This window comes from Ochotona princeps, chromosome 1, assembly GCF_030435755.1.
Source record: "Ochotona princeps isolate mOchPri1 chromosome 1, mOchPri1.hap1, whole genome shotgun sequence".
In the NCBI taxonomy this organism is placed as follows: domain Eukaryota; kingdom Metazoa; phylum Chordata; class Mammalia; order Lagomorpha; family Ochotonidae; genus Ochotona; species Ochotona princeps.
The window spans coordinates 31,250,594-31,271,642 of record NC_080832.1 but is presented as its reverse complement, the minus strand read 5'-3'; positions in this window follow the sequence as shown (position 1 = coordinate 31,271,642).

The following is a 21,049-nucleotide window of genomic DNA, read 5'->3' as shown; positions in this document are numbered from 1 at the left end:
GGTTCCTGCAGTTCTAGCTAAGTGCTTTGCGAGTTCAATAACTCAAGACAAGGCAGTGAATTGTAAGGAAAATGAAAACTGTGAGTCTACATATTAAATTAACAAGTAAACTAAACTTGAAACCAGGATAGCCCAGTACACTATCGGATTAACTATCTTCTAGTGGTCTGTAGAGTCCCAAATCAAACAAATTAAAGCAGATGCGTTTATGTGAATATGGGGATAGTAAGAAAGAATTGAGTAGTATTGAATAAGCTACCCAATCCAGAGCAGAAAAGTTTGGTTGTATGTGAGTGAATGATACTGTAGGAATGTAAAGGTAACAGAACACTGGCACTCTTGGATGATGAGGGAAAGGATTGCTGTCGTGGATAGTACAGGGGATTTTGACAATTTTGTGGAAAAATGGCATTGAAAAGTATACTTGGGTTCGATATTTGGTGCAGTGGTTGAAGAATGGCTTGCAATGTCCCCATCTCATATTAAAACGATTGGGTTTATGTATATGGTTCGTTTCTCACTCCAGCTTCCTTTGATTGCACACTGTAGGAGGCAACAGTCAAGGGTTAAGTGACGGAATCTCTCAATCCGCTTGGAAGCTCAGGCTGAGTATTGGCCCCTGGCTTTGGCCTAGTCCAAACTCAGCTATCACGGAAATTTGAGGAGAAAATCAAATAAAAGATGTTTGTGTGTCTCTCTTTCCCCCTGTCTCTCTACCTTTCAAATGAAATGAAAATAAATATTTTTAAAATAGAAAAATTGTTTTGGTGCAAAATTTAAAATCCAACCATAGGTTTGTCATATTTTTATGTACACATTTTTATGAACAGTTTGAAGACACTGTCCTGACTGTCAAAGTGAGGTGGATGAGAAAAAATTTTACTCTTGCTTCTCTTAATTTAATTAGAAGCCAGTGCTTTTCGTGTGACACTATGTGTTCGGGTCTCATCTGAATGTTTAATGGTATAGATGCAGTCTTGATGTTCATGAATAATTGAACAAGGAAAGTGGTGAAAGCATAAACTGTAAAAGCAGTGTCCTTCTGAGGCTGAAGGAGGAGAAAACAAATCCCAATAGGAATGAGCAGCACACCTCTCCCAAGCCACACAGTCCTCTCTGGACACACCCTAAGACTCCACTCCTTGTCTTCTACAGGAAGGGGGTGAAAAGCCTGCCAGCAAAAGTGCTTGCCATGCCCTTTCTGAGACCCTCCCAGAGGGTCCAGCTCTGTGTTAAAAAGCACAAGGAACAGCAAATGGTTTGGAAAGAAAAGTTGTTGATGTCTCTTTCCCCCAAAGGTACTTTAAGCCGTAAATGAACACACACACACAAGCTGTGTTTATTTTCTTTTAAATATATTTTTGAAAATATTCTGTGATCCAAATACATGTTTTCAATTTTTCTTGCTGTTCTCTGGTCATGAGTGATGTATTTTATACATATTCATAACCATGCACAAACTTTCTATTCATAGCTCACTCCATCGTGTAAATGCTGGCAGCAAAGAGGAATTTCCTTGTGTTGCCCACATATGGTAATCCTTTACCAGAGGCCTGGCCCCAAATCAATGTTTGCATTCCTCCAGTGGTTCAGGTTAAATGTAAAGGAAAGAGGTATTGGATCTTCCTTCCAAAAAAAAAAAAAAGAACTCTATTTGTATGTCAAAGGAGGATGGCACAGTGTGTTCATAAACTCTTGCTAGCTTCAGGAATGTCTAACCTGATTTCCTGTCACAAATATTTCATTAAAAAAAAAAAAGACTTTAGAATGATGCCAGTTCAAACTCAGTGCAGATCCTCCCAACACCAGCTCTCTGTGCAGTGGGAAACCAGCACCACAATCTTGGTGCCCAACACTGGGAGGTCATGGGCATCCCTGCAACCCTGCTCTTCATCCTCAGTGTGAGGGAAAGTCATCCCACCTGGGGACTCTACTGGGTGGTAAGGGCAAAGCCGTGGGTGGCAGCCCAGCATGTGTGCAGAGCTTGGAGAACTGTTTACTGAGGGGCATCTTCAAAGCCAGTTCATAGAGGAAATCTCTGCCAAAGATTCATTCCTGCAGGACAAGACCTTTAGTCTCGGGAAGAAATGGTTGTTGGATTCCCCGCCTTTGAATGACTGTTGTGGGTCCCCTTCTTATGTCTTTATGAGGTAACACTGGCTCTCCAAACATTCTTCTTGGTACCCAAGCTTGAAAGGTGATATGCAGCATACGCCTGTGGGCTCACATCTGAAATGATCTAGGTTTTGCAAGTAACTGAAATTGCCTCCTAGGCTAAACCTGTGAACCAAGGCATGTCAGATTTCAGCATTTTTGTCCTTGCCACGTCTTCCTGCTGGGCATTCATTCCAAGGCTACCAGTGAACTGATATAGAAAGGCCACGATGAAACATGTGATTGGTGGGGAGGCAATCATTGTCCCTCTGGGACTGAAAGTTATGACTTTCTCTGGTTTCTGCTTCTTGTCTTCCCTCATTTGGCATCCTGTCTCAAGTAAGATATATTTCTGATACCTTTGATTTGCCCCTATCGGGAATGCAGAGTAAACTTTGGGGAGGAAGTGAAGGGATGTATTTAAGTCCACCGGAAAGCAGCCGCAGAGTTCTCACTTCTGACAGGTGACATTCCTCTGAGGTGAAACAGGAGTAGAACTGGGTGTTTTTATCAACATTTCCCAGACGCTGTTCTCAGGTTTCCCGCAAGTGTAACTCAGGAAGATCCTGTTTTTGCTATTAAACTTGGGTTCATTCATGTAGAGTTGTTGCAATTGCTGTTTTGACTTTTCTCAGACTGGCATAAAGTTTATAACATCGACCCAAGCCAGCTGTGTCAACAGAATAAAAAAAATATTGAATGGCTAATTCATTGATGATATTTCATAATTCTTGTATAATCATGGATCAGCAGTGATCATAAAGTAGTGAAAAGTTGATCTTCATTCTGTATATATTGAAGACAGCCTCATCAAGAGCCCTCACATTTCTAACTTGAGTACATGTCCTCTTCTAAAACAAGTTTGCATTTGACTTCACTCAATCATGGACTCAGTAATGTTCCTTGGATAAGATTAAAGAAAGTCTGTATTCTTTTTCTGGGTGCTATGTGAAACATGGAAAATACAGGGCAAGAAGACACGACTTTATTCCTTTGCAAATAATTCTTGATAAATTGCTTGTGTTTTTGAAATGTGCATAAAGTGCTGTAAAGTGCTAGTCACATATATCTAAGTCATATTAAAAAGGGAAATTTCAGAGACAAGCTTTTTTAGAAGAGAATTTTAACTGAGTTTTTATTAATGTAGAAGATATACCAGGCCTGGTTGGGTTAACAAGTATGGCGGGTTAAACTAGGCTACATCAAAGCATGGGTTTTCGGGAATATCGGGAATCTGAAGAGTTTCTAGTTTGCTGATATTGGAGTATAGTATGTCCTTGGGGATCCTAGGAATTAAGGTGGAAGAAATAGTTGAGTAAGTAATTCCTAAAAATGATGATTCACTCCATGGAATTTGCTATTTATCCGTCCTTTCTGAGGAAGCTAATGAAAGATCTCACAGGTACAACTTAATTAGCTTCCTTGAGGATCTCTCTCCAGTCTTACTTCTCTCACAAGACTTAATAAGACTAAGACATATGATTCTAAGAGCAGAATTAGAAGAAAAATGAAAAATTCAATCTTTGACAATATGAATTGTGGATTCTTCTCAAATTTTCCCTGACCAAAAAAAAGGGGGGGGGGGACATGTTAACACTCCACATGTAGTTATTAACTAGATTCCATCCTCAAAGAAAAGAAAAAACACTGCATTTATTGTGCTCTGTCCATTCCTCATGCAACTGTACCACTTACTCCTCTGGACTATAACTTTTTGTCTGTAGTTCTTTATCTCTCCCAATATTCCATATGATTTTTAAAGCTGAAAGATAACTAATTCAATTTATCTTTCCCCCCCACACCTTATCTTCAGTGAGACTGTATTATCCTAATCAGAACAGTGAAATTAATTTGTTTCAAGTTTAGCTTTACCATTTTAGAATTTTTTTTTTGCCTTCACAGCATGTATCTAGAACAGCAACCCAACATAGCAATTTTATGTTCAGAAATGAAATGTAATGGCTCAAGCAGGATTCTTCAATACTTAAAGAATATAATGCTTGGGTGGCATAAATATTTTATTCTTTTTTATTCTTGGAAGAACAAAATTCTCCCACATGGAAATTTGGGATCACTCTGATCCTTATGTTCCTTCTTAAAGTCATTAGCAACTTTGGCTATTTTGATGGACTATAAATTCCTTTATAAAGACAATAATGACATCACTGTATTATTCTACAGGCAAAATCTAAAACTTCAATTGTTGTGAATTTTAACAACCTAATTTAGCGTGAGTTTCACTGCTAGCTTTATTAGAGATATGATCTATTTATATGTGTTAATGTTTTTGCAGTTGCTATAGTTTGTCCAGGCCCCAAGGCTTATGTCACTAAAACAGCAGTAGGATGTGATTTGAGTCTTACTTGGCAAACAACAGTATCTTTGTCTACCAGTGTTGGCTTACATATTAAGATACAGAGGCCAAAGTTCTGCCATAGGGTAGGATATTAAGAAGAAGAAGAAGAAGAAGAAGAAGAAGAAGAAGAAGAAGAAGAAGAAGAAGAAGAAGAAGAAGAAGAAGAAGAAGAAGGAATTTGACAGTATAGCAGAAGACAGTTTTTAGGAACTTAACTAGGATGGTTTGAAAAGTGGCTCTTTAGGACTATGTTAAATTAAATAATTACTCACTGAAATTTTCATCATTTGCATTGGTATAGTAGGGCTATGTCAGAAAGTAGAATAAACAATGCTTTGAGTGGTAAGCCAGTTGTGCTACTGAGATAACCCTGAGAAGCCATGTAAGGGGATCCGAGAGAGGCAGAAGTAGAGGTTGGAGTGAACTGCCAGAAAGACAAAGGGAGGGGCTGTGAACTAAGAAATGTAGTAGTTTTCTAAAACAAGGAAAAAGTCAAAAAGTCAAGAAAATATATTGCCCTCAAGAGTTTCCAGAGGAATACAGCTTTTCCAAAACCCAGGAGATCTGAGTCCAAGAGACCTCTTCTAGAGCTCTGGCCTTCAGATCTTCCAGGTAATAAATCTGTTATTTCAAGCCACTTAGTTTGGAGTGATTTGTTAAAGCGACAATAAGAAACTAGTATAGCCATTTATGGATGAAAAAGATCCCTGTCTGAAAGTTGTTAACGGAAATATTTCAACTACTAAGAAGTCTTTCTCTGTGAAACTAGTCATATTAACTTTTCAAATCTATAAATCATTGGGAATATTAACCGATATTATGCAGGTAAATACAACAAATTTATCTAGTGCCTGATGCAAGGCTGTGCTACTAATTGTCAATTTAATTATCATTGTAATTCTGTATATACAAGTATGTGGCTTTACTGTGAGAGCCCAAACTGTAACTGATTACTGAGATTAGGTTCCAGTTTTAACCCGCTACTACGTTATCCATCACATTGACCAAGGGTGAGAAGCCTACAGCATTAGAAATCACTTTTCATCTACCCTATATGCAATATCATCATCCACTAATCCTTTTGCTTTTAGTACTTACATTCGCCATTGTTTGAGTTTTGTTGTGGAAGATCATGAGTAAAAATGAAAGAAGAGAGATGCTGTTTCAGTGTGTAGAAGATAGGAATGAGGCAAGGAAGTGAGACAGGTAGTGTGTGGTAGAAGGAAGATGTCTGTGGGCTATTCAATAAGGAGAAATGAGAAATTATGCCCAAGTTCCTGGGTAATTTAGCTAGTCAACTTTTCTTGAAGAGGTAGCTTCCAGTAATGCTTTGCAACCACCTTATTGAAAATTATGGGAATCAGACTCCATTGGAGAACACAGCCCAAAAGGAAGAAAACTAAGGAAATATGGTACCCTGGGTTCCAACAAAAGAAAAATGTAAAAGCAGTGAATGACTTTGCTGAATGCTATAGTAACAGGTCAGATAAGCAATCTGAGTTGACACTTGAGATTTACAACAAGGTACTTGAGCAAAGCCCATTCACACACTGGAAACATTGGCTGTGAAAGAGCTAGACATTCAGACATATAAACCAGTACATAAATTATTCTCTTCACCTTGATAGTTCCCTTCTATCAGAAGTATCTTCATCCTGTTACCTAGTCACCTTTCAATCACTCAAGTGTCTCTCATGCTATGGGATTAAAATATATATAATATATATAATAGCTTTTGCTGAAGGCAGCTGTCTTCTGGCACTGAGCTGCTATTTTCCATACACAATCTCAAGTAATTGCCAAAGCAATTCATGGGAGAAGCCTCTGTTATTGCCACTTCACAGAAACACAGAGAAAACAGATAACTTTCCCAAGACTCACTAGCTGTTAAAAGGTAGGGCCAGGTTTCCAGGTCATGTCTTCTCACTAATTTTGGAACTAGATATCCTCACGGTTACACAATCCTACACAACCATGACTCTGCCTGCCTTTCCTCTGCTCTCTCCCTGCCCTGAGAGCAGTTCGTTTCCCTTTGTCACCTGTGATTTTCCTTCCCAGTCCTAGACAGTTTTATGCCAGCCTATCCACTTGCTAGACTCAGAGTTCCTTACGCTACTCCACCTTTTCTCCCAACCTCAATAGTGGATTCTCTGTATATGGTTTAAGGATAGATACATACCCAGTCCTTAGTGTTTGTTGACATGAATCTACACCCCCACCCCAAAACAATAAAACTTTATATGTATTCTAGGATTACTATTAAACGTAACAGCAAAGTTTCTCATTATATCAAAACAAATGTATTATTAAGTTTCCTTCCAATTCTAGCTTTCCCATGTAAGCTCCTAAGGGTGTCATACTTTAATGTATTTTTTTTTTTGAGCTAGAAAAAGTTATGATGGATAAAGCAAAGAAAACAGACTTAAGTGATATTTTGAGGAACCTGATGTTGTTAATTTTAAATAGGTCCATTTTTTAAAAAAAAAATAAGGTTAAAAGTAAGCATGTGCAATAAAACAGAATGCTAAGGGAATGTTTTTTGTATTTGCACTTCCTGTCAACCAACAAAGTAATTGCTAAAATAATCAGTTTAATATAGGGGGATCATTTTTTTTTCATTAATTACATTGTATTATGTGACACAGTTTCATAGGTACTGGGATTCTCCCCACCCCTCCCCAAACCCTCCCACCATGGTGGATTCCTCCACCTTGTTGCATAACCACAGTTCAAGTTCAGTTGAGATTCCCCCATTGCAAGCATATACCAAACCTAGAGTCCAGCATCTTATTGTCCAGTCAAGTTCAACAGCTTCTTAGGTAGACCATCTCTGGTTTGAAGACAGAGCCAGCAGAGTATCATCCTGATCAATTAAAAGCTCTAACATACCATCAGCAACAATTTACATCATTATGGAATTAATTGACATAGTAATGAGTAACCAATATGTTAAAAATAAATGCAAGTTCTTAACCACATTCTGTGACCACCTCATTGACATTTCAATTTTAGTTTATACACAACATATAACATTCAAAACATAACATGTTATACATAACATCATATCATGTGGTATCTAACCTTTTGGGATTGGCTCATTTCCCTTAGCATTATGGTTTCCAGTTTGGCCCATTTGGCCACAAAGAACTACATTTTGTTTTTTTTAATAGCTGAGTAGTATTCCATGGAGTAGATGAACCATAGCTTTCTTATCCAATCCTCCGCTGATGGGCATTTTGGCTGCTTCCATGTTTTTGCAATTACTGATTGTGCTGCTATGAACATAGGAGTGCATGTTGGTTTCTCATAAAACAGGTGTTCTGGATATATTCCTAGGAGTGCTATTGCCGGATCATATGGTATGTTGATTTTGAGTTGTCTGAGTGTTCTCCATACTGATTTCCATAGAGGCTGTACCAACCTGCATCCCCACCAGCAGTGGAGTAGGGATCCCTTTTCCCCGCAACCTCGCCAACAAGTGTTGTTGGTGTTTGTATGTGTACTCCTCAAGCATAGACATTAGTACTTTATTGATACAACCAGCATTTTAATTAAAATTTTAACATGCGTCTTCAAAACAGATCAGGATGTTGAGATCTTAGCCAAAAAGATTTACGTATCTTTTTAAAATGTGTGAATCATAGCACGCTTTTAACAAGTATCACAAATCAGGTTGAAGATTGTTAAAGCTTTGAAGATAAAAATGGCAACTTTCATCAACCCAGGTTCTTATCGGAGTCTTGAAGGCTGGATCTGCTGTGGCAGTGCATGCCAAAAAGGCATCAACTCTACACGGCACGCATGTCCTTTGTTCTATTCTATTTACAAGTAAAATGGAGAATAAACCCAAACTATTGGGACTATTCTGGGAATACTGCTTATGGATACATGAGTAGAAATTTAGAACAGTATTTTCTAAAGTAGTACTTGTCAGTTTAAAAATTATTAATTATTTGGAGCAGAAATTAGTTCACTTTTCTAAATAGCATTTATGCCTTTTTTTTCCTGAGTCATTAAACACAATTTTAATGTCCTTCATACATCAGGGCTGCAAAGTTGCTTAACAATCTCTAACTGCAAAATGTTCATGGTCCTGGAACTTTAAATGTGATAAAGGCCTGTGTTGCTTCACTAAAGAATCATATACAAATGTTGCCACATAATGTAAATGTTAATGAGTGTGGTTTTGAAAGCCATTTTTCTACCATAACAATAAATGAGTTGTCTAATGCAGTAATAACAGAAATGTGAAATGTGCAAGCAGTAGCAGTATACAGTTGTAAAGGCCAGCTCTGCCTACCCAAGAATTCTTTGCCTGTGTCTTGAATCTTTAACATCCCGCAAGTTTTTGTTTTTCCATTGTTTTCCAATTTACAATTATATTCCGAGCCCCAGAAGTGAGAGATCCAGTAGGGCTCAGGTTGCCTGGCCCTGGTGCCTTGGCTCACTTGAGTGGTGGGTGCTGGGTTAGTGAACCCTGGGGCCAGGGATCTGATGGGGCTTGGGTCGTCTGGCGTGGGTCCTGAGGCCCACATGCAAAGTGGGTGCCAGGTTCATGAACCCCAGGAGCAGGAGACCCAGTGGGGCTCAGGTTGCAGAGTCCTTGTCCTTTGACCTGCCCGTGAGGGAAAAACATGGAGCAGTGAACACAGATTTTGCAGCACATGGAGAATATGACAACCCATTTGGTTCTGTCACAAAGGAAGAGCAGAGCAAATTGGACAACTACCCCAGCCAGCAATGACAGCAAAAATCTGGGTGAATGGACACTTGAGGTCGACGATGGCAGCCAATGGACATTGGGAGGGTTGCCTCACCCTTGGATCAGCAAAATCGGCAGCATTGCAGATCTATCCAAACCACTTGGTCAGAACCCTCAGAAGATGAACTACAGTGGAACCTAGATTGATCTTGGGTAGTGGTTCCCCACTCCTAGGTACTAGGATATTTGGGAGGCTGGATGTAGCTTCCCCTTTTATCTCTCCCCTTCCCCCAGAGACAAGAAGAAAATAGAGAATTCAGAAACAATGATTTCACCCACTTATCCCTAACCCTCAATCCTTCCCATCCTGGTCAACCATATAATCAACATCAAAAAAATAAAATATATAAAAAAAGGAAGTTGCCAACAGATGAGTTTGTTAATAGAGTAAATGCTGAGATGGTGTCTTTGTTTTAAACCTGTGTATTTATGCTCATCTGCAGCATTGCAAACAGACCTTGTACTGCATAGGGGTTAAAACCCTGGGATCTGGGGCCCTGGCCTAGCTGTTTGTAGAAAGAAACTCAACCACCTACCTACTTTTAGCACCTTACCTAATGTTTCTGTGTATTGTTTTATCTTTCAAATAGAGGCAATAATAGTGACTTAACTCATGAGTCTCTTGGAGATTCAGTTCATAGAATCCACAGAAATGGGTTTGCACTTTGAAGAGACACAATGAATGTTATTCTCATTACTATAACACCTTTAAGATTGTGAATCTTTGGTGGCAATTTGAATCAGTGAATGTGCCAGTATCTATGATTTGTCTGTGTTTCTGCTTTCTGCAAAGACCTTTCCAACCGTAATTTATTTCCTATTTAAAATGCTGGAAAAACTTTGATCTGCTTTTCTTGTAGTATTTATTTTGTTTTTCCTAAACTGTGGTCATACAGAAGCTAGCTCATTTTTAAAGTAGAACAAAAACTCAGCAGGAAAAGAAAACTGCAGTATCAACCACCAGGGCATGCGTGAACACACACACAAACACACACACAGCACTTAAGCCTAACCAACACCCAAGTTTTGAATTAAGTTGCTACGTGCATTTGTCTTTTAGGCAGCTAGTTTTCACTTAAAATTTATACTTTGGTTAGTACTTGAGGAGTGTCCTTGGTTAATGATAACTTTAAAAGTTAAATTCGTTAAGATTTAGTTATTTGTATTTGGAAAGTCACATATACAGAGAGAAGGAGAGATGGAGAGAAAGATCTTCCATCCACTGATTCACTCCCCAAGTGGCTGCAATGACCAGAGCTGAGCTGATCCGAAGCCAGGAGCCAGATGCCTCCTTTGGGTCTTCCACATGGGCACAGGTCCTGAAGGCTTTGGGCCATCTTCGACTGATTTCCCAGACCACAAGCAGGGAATCGGCTAGGAAACGGGACTGCCAGAACACGAACTGGCATTCATATGGGATCCCAGTGTGTGCAAGGCGCGGTCTTTAGCCACTAGGCTACTGCACTGGGCCCTAGAGTTTTCTTTCTAAGTGTTTTTTTGGAATGTTAAATCTTTGACCTGAAAGCCAATAGAAAAACCAAAGAGTGTGACTTTCAGTAACAACAACAGGACTTTCCTTTCTTGTCCAAACCTTTCTTTGGGAAGAGGAAAATCAGTAACCTGCAGGGAATTTTTTAAAGTTTGTTTCCTCCACTGTTGCCTTGCTCTAGAAAGGTGTGTTGACAGTCAGATGGAAACTGAGAAAACACTTACATTGATGCTTGTTCAGTTACATCAAGCTGAAACCTCTGAAATATCTTTTCGATATCATGGCACATTTCATATTTCAATTTTCTCATTTTAAGAAGCCAACTATGTCAATTATTGCACTTATAAATGATGACTAGAATGCATGGTTTTCAATATGTGATCAGTTCACATTCTAAAATGTACAAGGACTCTAGGCTAAGAAGAGTTTTACGGCTAAAGAATGGTTGTACATTACCAGGTGACTGTATTTTGAATTTGCTTCTAAAGCTAGTCATCTTTAAAGATAGCTTAGAAAGATGAGGAGATTCACAACACTGAAACAGGCAATGAAGGAGAAGCATTGTTGTTATGGAGATAGTCCAGGCACCTCCTGAATTTCTTACATCGCTCTGCATTTTACCTTTCCTGTGGCAGCACCTTCCACTTTCAACCTCCAATGCTCCTGGGTTCTGGAAGACAACCAAGCTAAACTGGACTCCTCATGCCACCTTGTGGTAACTTTTGAAAGAATTTTTAAAAGAATTTTTAAGCATTTTTATTTTTACTCAGAGTATTCTCAAAAGCCTTTATGTACCTCTTGCTTTTCTAATTAAGCTCCTAAAATCTTTTAAGATAATTTAGACATTAAATAATATATCATACATTTTCTTGTACTTCATTAGCATAGGTTGCTATTAAGAAGGTAACTTGCCACAGTTTGTATTTGTGTATACTCAGTTTTGTGTCATTAATTGACAAAGAACATTTAAAGGCTAATTTTTTAGTTAGAAAAATCTTAAAATAGACCTACTATGGGAATCAAAGAGGCAATAAAAGCATGAAACAAAAAAATAGCAATAATATACATTATAAGATAATTTTTGTACCAGGAAAGGAGTGAAGAAGCAGCCCTACACTGAGCTTTCTGAACTCAAAGCCTCAGAACTCATCTCACAAGCCACTAGGAAGCATAAGGAAGCTCTTCTTTCATATTAAAAGGCCTCTTCTAGTCATCTATAATAACCCCAGGATGGATATTATTACCCTGTCTTCTGATTAAACTCCATCAATAACTGGTATCTCCCAACCATAGCTCTGTTCCCAAAGATATGGAAACTTAGAATGTTCTCTTTTTTTTCTATGTCTCTCTCTCTCTCCACACACACACACACACACACACACACAAATACACATATTTGAAGTATATGATCATATATACATACATGAAGAATAAGGTCTTTGCACATGAGTGAATTTTAAGAATCATTGCAACATTTGAAATTGTTTCAAGATAGAAAGCTTATGAGAAAAACATTGAAGACATATGATTTATCCTATAAATAAAGTCATATAATATAACATATTTGTGGATGAAAATAAACATCAACTTCAAAGAAAATAGCAAAGAGAAATTTCTAGATTTAGGAGGAAGCTTTCAAACTCTTCTTCATTACAACAGGAAATGAGGAGACATACAGCCACACATATCTTACTGGTAACTGAGTGGGAGAAGAACCATGACTTTCTGGTCCCCAGCCCTTTTAAGACAGATTCTTAACATGCTGAAATCATGCCAAAAGGTAAAAAGGAAAATGGCAGCAATGTTCCTCTTCTAAATCTATATTACCTAGTTGCATTGTTATGGGTAGTAAGTAATAAACAGAATTCAGTTTAGAAGGGAAGATCTTAAAGAGTTCTAATCATAATGATTGATATTATAATCGATTATTATGTCCAGCACCTCTAGATGACCTTACAAAAAAACAACAGGTACTTTTGTTGGTTTCCTTGCCAAAACATGAGCAAATTTCAACAGACTGCTGGGCTAAATTTTCATTGTGAATTATGAATCTGTTTTATTCCTGAGCTTGTAGCAGCTACTGCCTCTGTCTTCCAGTCTGCACAAGAAACTTCTGGAACAGTTTCAGATGAAGCACTTGATGGATAGTCTCACTCTTGGCATATTTCATTTGCAGCACAGACAAGCTTCTCTTTGATTATTATCTGTTCTAATCCCTCTCAGTTGTGGATGTAATGGAAACTGAACTTGTAAATAAGAAAACATCACATCAGACTTTTATCATACTGATCTAAGGAGAATTTCTTTTTTGTCATGGCATAAGTAAAAAGTCTTGTTTCAACTGTGACACTCGTGTCATTTTTTAACCAAATATTGCATCTGCACTGAAGATGTAATGAGAAGGACCCAGAGCTACTTGGAATCCAGCATGCATCTAGAAGATACTGTGTTCTGCAAGCCACATTAATCCTGTTGAACAAAACAGTGGCAGAAATATTGGGACATCTGTCGTTGCATGAAAGGAAAGAAGGATTTGGCTTAACACATTTTGAAATATTTCCCAGGTTTTTGGAAGCATTTCTGTTTTTCCATGTGTGATGACTCCATTACTTTAATGTAGCCAAAATGCAGTACTTGAAGGAAGCAACACTGGGAGTTGCCTATGCCTATAGGAATTCAGATCTTACATGTTTTTATGTTCTCACATACAAGTTAAAACGTGGGTCAAACCAAGAGAGCAATTATTACCAACCCATTACATTTCTGGGCTGCTAATTTTTGGTGTGTCCAAGTATTCAGCTAACAATGGTGAGGTTGTATGAAATGGTGGCTAGAAGAGTTTTCCAACATGTAAAACAATAATGTCCATTTTTTCAGTTAGTTGCACATGTTACCTTATATGATACAGAGTCTATACACTCCTGGAAAAACTAAAATGTTTTAAAAATATCACATAATTATATGATGTGAATATTTTGGATTAAAAGTGGGAACAATAATCTACATTTTGTGCAAATAATTTGGAGTGATTTAATTATTTTTAAGTTAAAATTGCCTTCTTTGAGTACATTGTTTCACATTGGGTGCCTAGCATAATGCTCTGCATGTAGTGTAGTTATAAATGTTCATAAAATGAATAGTATTTATAATATGAGACTTATTTTTTCAGACTTTATTGAAAAATAACATAGAAGTATATATTAGCCCCTACATTCCTGAGCACCTAGGACTATCATTAGAAGATCCACTTAAGTGCAAAATTCATTTGAATGGATACTCTTACTTTCTAGATCCATCTTGGAATTAATATGGTCACTTCTTATAACAATTATTTTCATTATAATGACAATATCTTGCTATTACACAGCATATCTTGGTTTTCAAAAATATCTGCCAGGAAATGCTTCATCTGGAATTCATAGTAAAGGAGGTATTTCTTTATAGAAAAGATAAAATGTTTAGGTAGGTTATGACATTTCTAAAGTCAAGCAATTCATAAATGGAAGACAGAGCAGGATTCTGCACAGGACTGACAATGCATGCTGGACTGATGATGGCTGAACAAGTGGAGGGATGGAGCAATGGATGAGTGGATGGATGAATGGACCAGCTCTACATAGTTTAATCCTACTGATTTTCTATTATGGCAAAAAAGACAGTATCATAATTGAATATTGATATTTCTTTCAAGTTTTTATGATGTTTGTAGACATGCATGAGAAAAATACTTACCATATTTGAACAGCAAGCTTACTTGCACACAGTCATTGGAACCCTATCTTGGCAGTACTTGGAAGTAATATCCTTGGCCGTTAGGAAGAAATAATATCTTAGAAAAGTTCATGCTGTATTTGGCTATTGAAGAGCACACATAAGAATCATTCAGCAGAAAAAGTAATGTGATTTTCCTGGTTATTGAAGACTTATGGAGAAAATAAAGTAGGATAACAAGATAAGAATGAAATATAATAGCATATGAGTAGACACTAAGGCTTTCCCTGAGATAACTGGATAGAATTCAAGAGGTAAATGCGAAAAGACAGATATTCTGAAGATGCTGAACTACAACATTATATTTTCTCTCAACAGATCTTTGCAAATAATTTTAAAATATCTATACTTACATAGCTCAATATACTTACATAGTTCTAGCATTCTTCCAATATTTCCAATATAAAATGCTTTTTAAATCATTCATATCAATTTATATAGCCTTTAGCTTTGGTCGCAACAAAAGCAGTACACAACACGGAATGCCAAGGTGAGCTTGCCTGTGTCAGATGTAAATGCAGCACCCAACCAGCACACGTGAGAACCAGGAAGGGAGGGGGCAGAACCGGCAGGGGAATAAGGGGTGGTTCCCTTGCTGGACAGCTACTCCCACTGGAGAGCATGAGCTGGGATGGGGGTAGAACTGACTAGGCAGGGCTATAACACCTGTGTGCCTCATGTGGACCAGATCAGGGAAAAACCAGGCTGGGCTGATTATTCCTACTGGTGCAAACAGAATTAGAGTGGGTGAGGGTTGTTGGGGCTTAGCCACAGCATCAGCTGGCAGAAGCTGGCACTGGGGGCTAATTCTGTCAAATCAAACCACAGAACCACCTGGAGAGTGCACAATCTGGGAGTGAGAGAGGCCTGGGAGGGAAATAGTGGGCTCCTCCCTCTTGGGGTACCATTCCCACGGGGGGGTGGCACGAAAACTAGGACAGGGGCTGGGGTGGCTAGACAGAGAAGCACCCAACAACATCCATGAGGGCTGGATAGTTGAGCTGGTTAGATGGAACTAAGCTTTAATACACATCAACATGTATGAGAGCCAAATGGGATGTGGGACAGACTGGACTAGTCTGCTACACATACTGGCAAACCAGGGTAGGAGGCAGGTCTGGTGGGGGTTATTGTGGGTCACTCTGACTGGGCTGCAGCTCCCACTGGTTTATGCGAGGGCCGAGTATGTGCTGGGCAGAACCAGGCTGGACTGCAAGACCCGCTGGTTCCAGTGCAAGTCGGGGCTGAAAACAGAACCAACCCAGCAATTGCAACCACCAGTTGATCGGGGCAATGGACTGTGGTGGGCCTTGTACTTGCTAATACATACAAGAATCTGGTCTGGGAACACCTCAGACAAAGTTTCTTTGGGGATCTCCCCAATCGAAATGCGCTGGACTCAGAACCCTAACCAAGAAAAGACAGAGGACCGAACAAGTCAATCAACCATCTCAGCTATATGTTGGCAGCGAAATACTGGGCAAATGGAGACTCTATGATGGACTATATTAATCAGTGGACTCTACAAAGACCTCATCGTGCTTGGAGTGGAGAGATTTACAGTGACTTATGACTGGAGAACTATTAAAACCACTTGAGCAAGAATCTCAGAGCACGCCCCACATCCGGGACCTGGGGTGGGTGGGAGACCGGGTGGGGCTTCTCCCTCAATATCCCCCTTTACTTCATTCAGATACATGAAGGAAACCAAAATGGAAATAATAGTCTTACCCACTTTTCTATAGCCCTTGAACCTTTTTACCCTAATTAGCTATGTAAAGATTGTCAAAAATATAATAAAAAATGAAAAAATAAAATCCTACTTATTCTATTGAGTATTTAACATACACCAAACACTGTATCAAGATCTATTTTATCAGCATCTTGTGAGCAAGCCCAGTGTCTAGCATGCAGTGTACAGATCATAAACGCTTTCTGAGTAAATACAAGTAAAATGAGCAATGGTTGAAACTATATACACCAAAACATCTGAGTCATAATCTAAATTCAGTCATATTTATTTCTCAATTTAAATTTCTTTTTATCAATTTTTATTTAAAAGGGAGGAGGAAGAGAGAAACAGAGGAGAGAATTTTCCATTCTCTTGTTCACCTACATAATTTTCTGAACAGCAGAGTCAGCCAGTCTGAAGTCAATAAGCTGAAAGCTCAGATTTCCTACTCGTGCGTTACAGACTCACCTACTTGAGAAATCACCTGACGCCTACCGGGGTGAGTGATAGCAGGATTCTGGGTCAAAAACAGCCTTGATTTAATCCAGGGACTCTGATATGGGATGCAGGTGTCAAATTCCTGCCATAGCTTCCATGTGTGTATTTACTCTTACTATTTAAACTTGCTTGGATGTTTCTACACACCCAAAACTGGATTTTGAAATTTCCTTGTTTAAATTTTTTTTGTATACGTTTGTAACAAGTTACTATAAACTTAGTGACTTGAAGCAATGCCTTTCAGGATTTCCCAATTCCCTAGCCCAAAACCTAAATCACTCCAAATGGCTCCTCTGCTCATTATTTCAGAATGCTGAAAGCAAGGTATTCCTGGGGTGGGCTCTTAATTGTAATTATAGAGCAATCATTTCTATATAACTGTATTCAGTAGTTGAATCTAGCATCTGGAATGTCTCTGACATTTGTTAGGCCCCCAGTTAATATACATTACATAGATTAATAATAATCAGTATTCCTGTTAGAATGAGGTAATGGAGTATATCATGAGCCTCTTCCACAGGCACATAATGAGAATTGGATATTTTTATCTCCTTATATAAGAGCACTTCACTTGATTTAAAACCACATAAGTCTATTTTTACCACATGAGGGATAGGATGTGTTCTAGGATGACAGGCTTCAACACTGTAAACAGAAAACTGGTCTATCAGCGACACCCGCAGAAATAAATCAGCCTTGGAAAAAATCTATACCATGTCATTTAAATGTCTGCATATGAAGACATATTTCAAATTTCCATAGTCTCCCTGAGTCATCTCTTTCAATACATGGCTAATGCTCCCTGTTCTAGAAGCGCTAGTTTTGAATATATTAGCTATCCCTAATACATCAGGCATTCCTGATGTGGCTCTTTTCCACTGTAATAGTCATGCGAAATGTAATTAGTTCAACTTTAAATCCTTATCCAAAATTTAAGGGTTGTATGTTTTTAAAAAATGAAAAGCAATGACCTCAATAAGTGGGTGGGCATTAGGTTGGGAAGGATTAAGAGCAGGAATAATGACTTCCCTCAGGTACCAAAAAGTGCTTATGCCATAGAGTTAAAAAAATCAGCTGAGTAAAGAACATGAGGTGCTCCGCGCAGTTGCCTAATGGCTAAAGTCCTCGCCTTGCATGCACTAGGTTCATGTCCCGGCCACCCTGCTTCCCATCCAGCTCCCTTCTTGAGGCCTGGGAAATCAGTAGAGGATGGCCCAAAACCATGGGACCCTGCATCTGCTTCATGCGGGAGACCCAGAAGAAACTCTTGCTTCCTGGCTTCTACCAGCTCAGCTCTGGCCATTGCGGCAACTTAGGGAGTGGAAGATCTTCCTATCTGTCTCTCCTCCTCTCTGTGTATTTGACTTTCCAATAAAAATAAAAAATAAAAATATTTTCTTAAAAAAGAACATGCCATGAGTTTTGCATTTCTGCGCCAAATACAGCATCACATTTCCTTAGGCTCTTGCAATGCATTTAAAACCAAAAATGTTTCAAATACTTGAAAACAGAAATGGCAAAAATGTTGGGTAGTGATTAAAATCATCCTTGGGACTTTCACTTTCCATATATTAATTCCTGATTTAAGTGCTGACTCTGTTTCACTTGTTTATTTATTTTTTTTTTAAAGATTTATTTGATTACAAAGTCAGATATACAGAGAGGAGGAGAGACAGAGAGGAAGATCTTCCATCCAATGATTCACTCCCCAAGTGAGCTGCAACAGGCCGGTGCGCGCCGATCCGAAGCTGGGAACCTGGAACCTCCTCCAGGTCTCCCACGCGGGTGCAGGGTCCCAAGGCTTTGGGCCATCCTCAACTGCTTTCCCAGGCCACAAGCAGGGAGCTGGATGGGAAGTGGAGCTGCCGGGATTAGAACCGGCACCCATATGGGATCCCGGGGCGTTCAAGGCAAGGACTTTAGCCGCTAGGCCACGCCGCCGGGCCCCACTTGTTTATTTTTAAGCTTTATTTATTTTTATTGGAAAGGCAGATTTACAGAAAGAAGGGGAGACAGAGAGAAAGATGTTTCATTTGCTGATTCACTCCTGAAATTGCTGAAATGGCCAGTGCTGAGCTGATCTGAAGCCAGGAGCCAGGTGCTTCTTCCAGATCTCCCACATAGGTGCAGAGTCAGAGCTTTGAACCATCCTCCATTGCTTACCCACATGACAATCAGGGATCTGGATGAAACAGCTAGGACACAAACCAGCAAGTGTATGGGATCCTGGTGCTTGTATATGGAGGATTAGCCAATTGAACCACAGTACCAGCCTCCTCCTCCTCCCCATCGCTCACCCCGGTTCTGCTTCTGGTTTAGCCTCCTGTATACTACTCTTGGAAGACACGAAATAAATTGTGACTCAAATATACAAGTCTCTACTGCCCAAATGAGACACAAAGATGAACTCCTTGTCCCTGTCTTTGCTCTGGCTTTATGTCAGAGTCAGCAAATGTGTGGAAAATCTCTCTCTGTTTTTCTGTCTGTATTTCTGTCTCTGTTTTTCAATAAAATGAAAGTAAGTAAATAAAATTTACTACTGTACTAATTTGATGCATCTACCTAGCAGTAAATTTGGGCATTTTGAGCAACAAGGTTATCACTGCGGCATTTACTGTAAAAACTAAAGGCTATGAGCTTAGATGAAGGTTTTAAAGTTGTTCTGTCTGGTTTTAAAATGGCTGCACAGATAGTGCTTCCCAGAGGCACATAAAAGTTTGTTATTCTCTTTAGTATCCAAATGGTAATTTCCAAACCAGCCTGAACCACTGGAATTAGGTGGATCTTGAGTTCTCTTCAGTTTGAAATTGTTGTTTTGTGTTTGAACCTTTGGGTGCTTTGTAAAGAGAAAGCATTGATGAACTCAAAGAAAATCATACGTGCTTAAAAGCAATGATAAACATTGATCCATATTTTTTAGAAGAAAACCAAATTCAGTTATCCAACTAGTAATGCTTAGCACTTCAGCCAAGCAAGCTGATCTTGAGGATTTAGAAAAATAGACAAATGGGCTTTTCTAAGATAGATGTATCTTATACAATGAAAGACAAATACTCTTCAAATGACATGGGTTGGATTTCTCATGTATTGTGCTTTGATTCACTTCTTATTTGGAATCTTTTTGGGTCAAATGTACTGACTATCATCTGCCATTTAACTGTCTTCTCTATAGACATTCTTACGTCCAACAGCTACTGTCTTTAGCTTTATGTGGTTGTTCTAAGACCATGCCATGCCTTTAAAGGAAATACTCTCCCTGTCTTAAAAGAGATAATTTAGGAAAAGTAAAAAAAAAAAAATACAGACTCCCTGAAAATGGAATATGGACTACTTTTACTCAGAACTTCAAAAAAAAATGTGATTCTTTTTCATTCCAAAGGACACAGACAACATTAGTGTTTGTACTGTAAATGCATAAACTGACTGCCAATCATCCAACCTGGACATCAGTACCATCAAACCACTTGTTTCTGTTGTTGATTAGCTTTTTTGTTTTGTATTTGATTCCTTATTGTCACATTGTACAGTTGAAACTTGTCTTCATTGCCTATAAGACATTAATCTTAAAGCCCCAATTACTCTTTAGTTTCCTGTTTAGCAATCATAGATTGAGCAGCAGAATCATAACTGAGCAGTGGGCAATGTTTTTTAGAAGAATTATTATGCAATAAACAGAAAGACTAAGCAGCAATTATTCAATAGAGGCATGACATAATAAATTACAAATGAATAAGGGTAAGTAATTCTATCATAAAATGCCTTTAAAAACATGAGGTTCAGAATCAAATGCAATTCAACAAGATGAAAATTATTCAACAGGAAGGCAGTTGACATGTTGATTAAGCTGCTACTTAGGATATCCACACTCTTACTAGACTGTCTTAAGCTCTGGTTTCCCTCACAATTTTAGTTTCCCACTGGCACACATCCTGGGAAGACTGCAGTTGAGGGTTCAAGTGGTTGGGTTTCTGTCACCCAAGTGGGAGACCAGAACTGAATTGCTGGCTTCCAGACTCAGCTTCAAGTCAGGAGCTTTTGAAGTAATTTGTGGAATCAACAAAATAATGAGATCTTTCTCTCTGTCTCTCTCTCTCTCTCCTTTGCAAACAAAATTAAATGAATGAATGAATGAATAACATTTTTAGAGAAGGACAACATTAAAATTGAAGCCAACTGCTACAGGTGCTTGAATGACTAGTAATGAAAAATGATGCAGAAGCCATGGGGGAGCAAGAAATGTCACTGGTGTGATGAGCTCATAAGCATCATCAAGCCTTAGCTGCAATG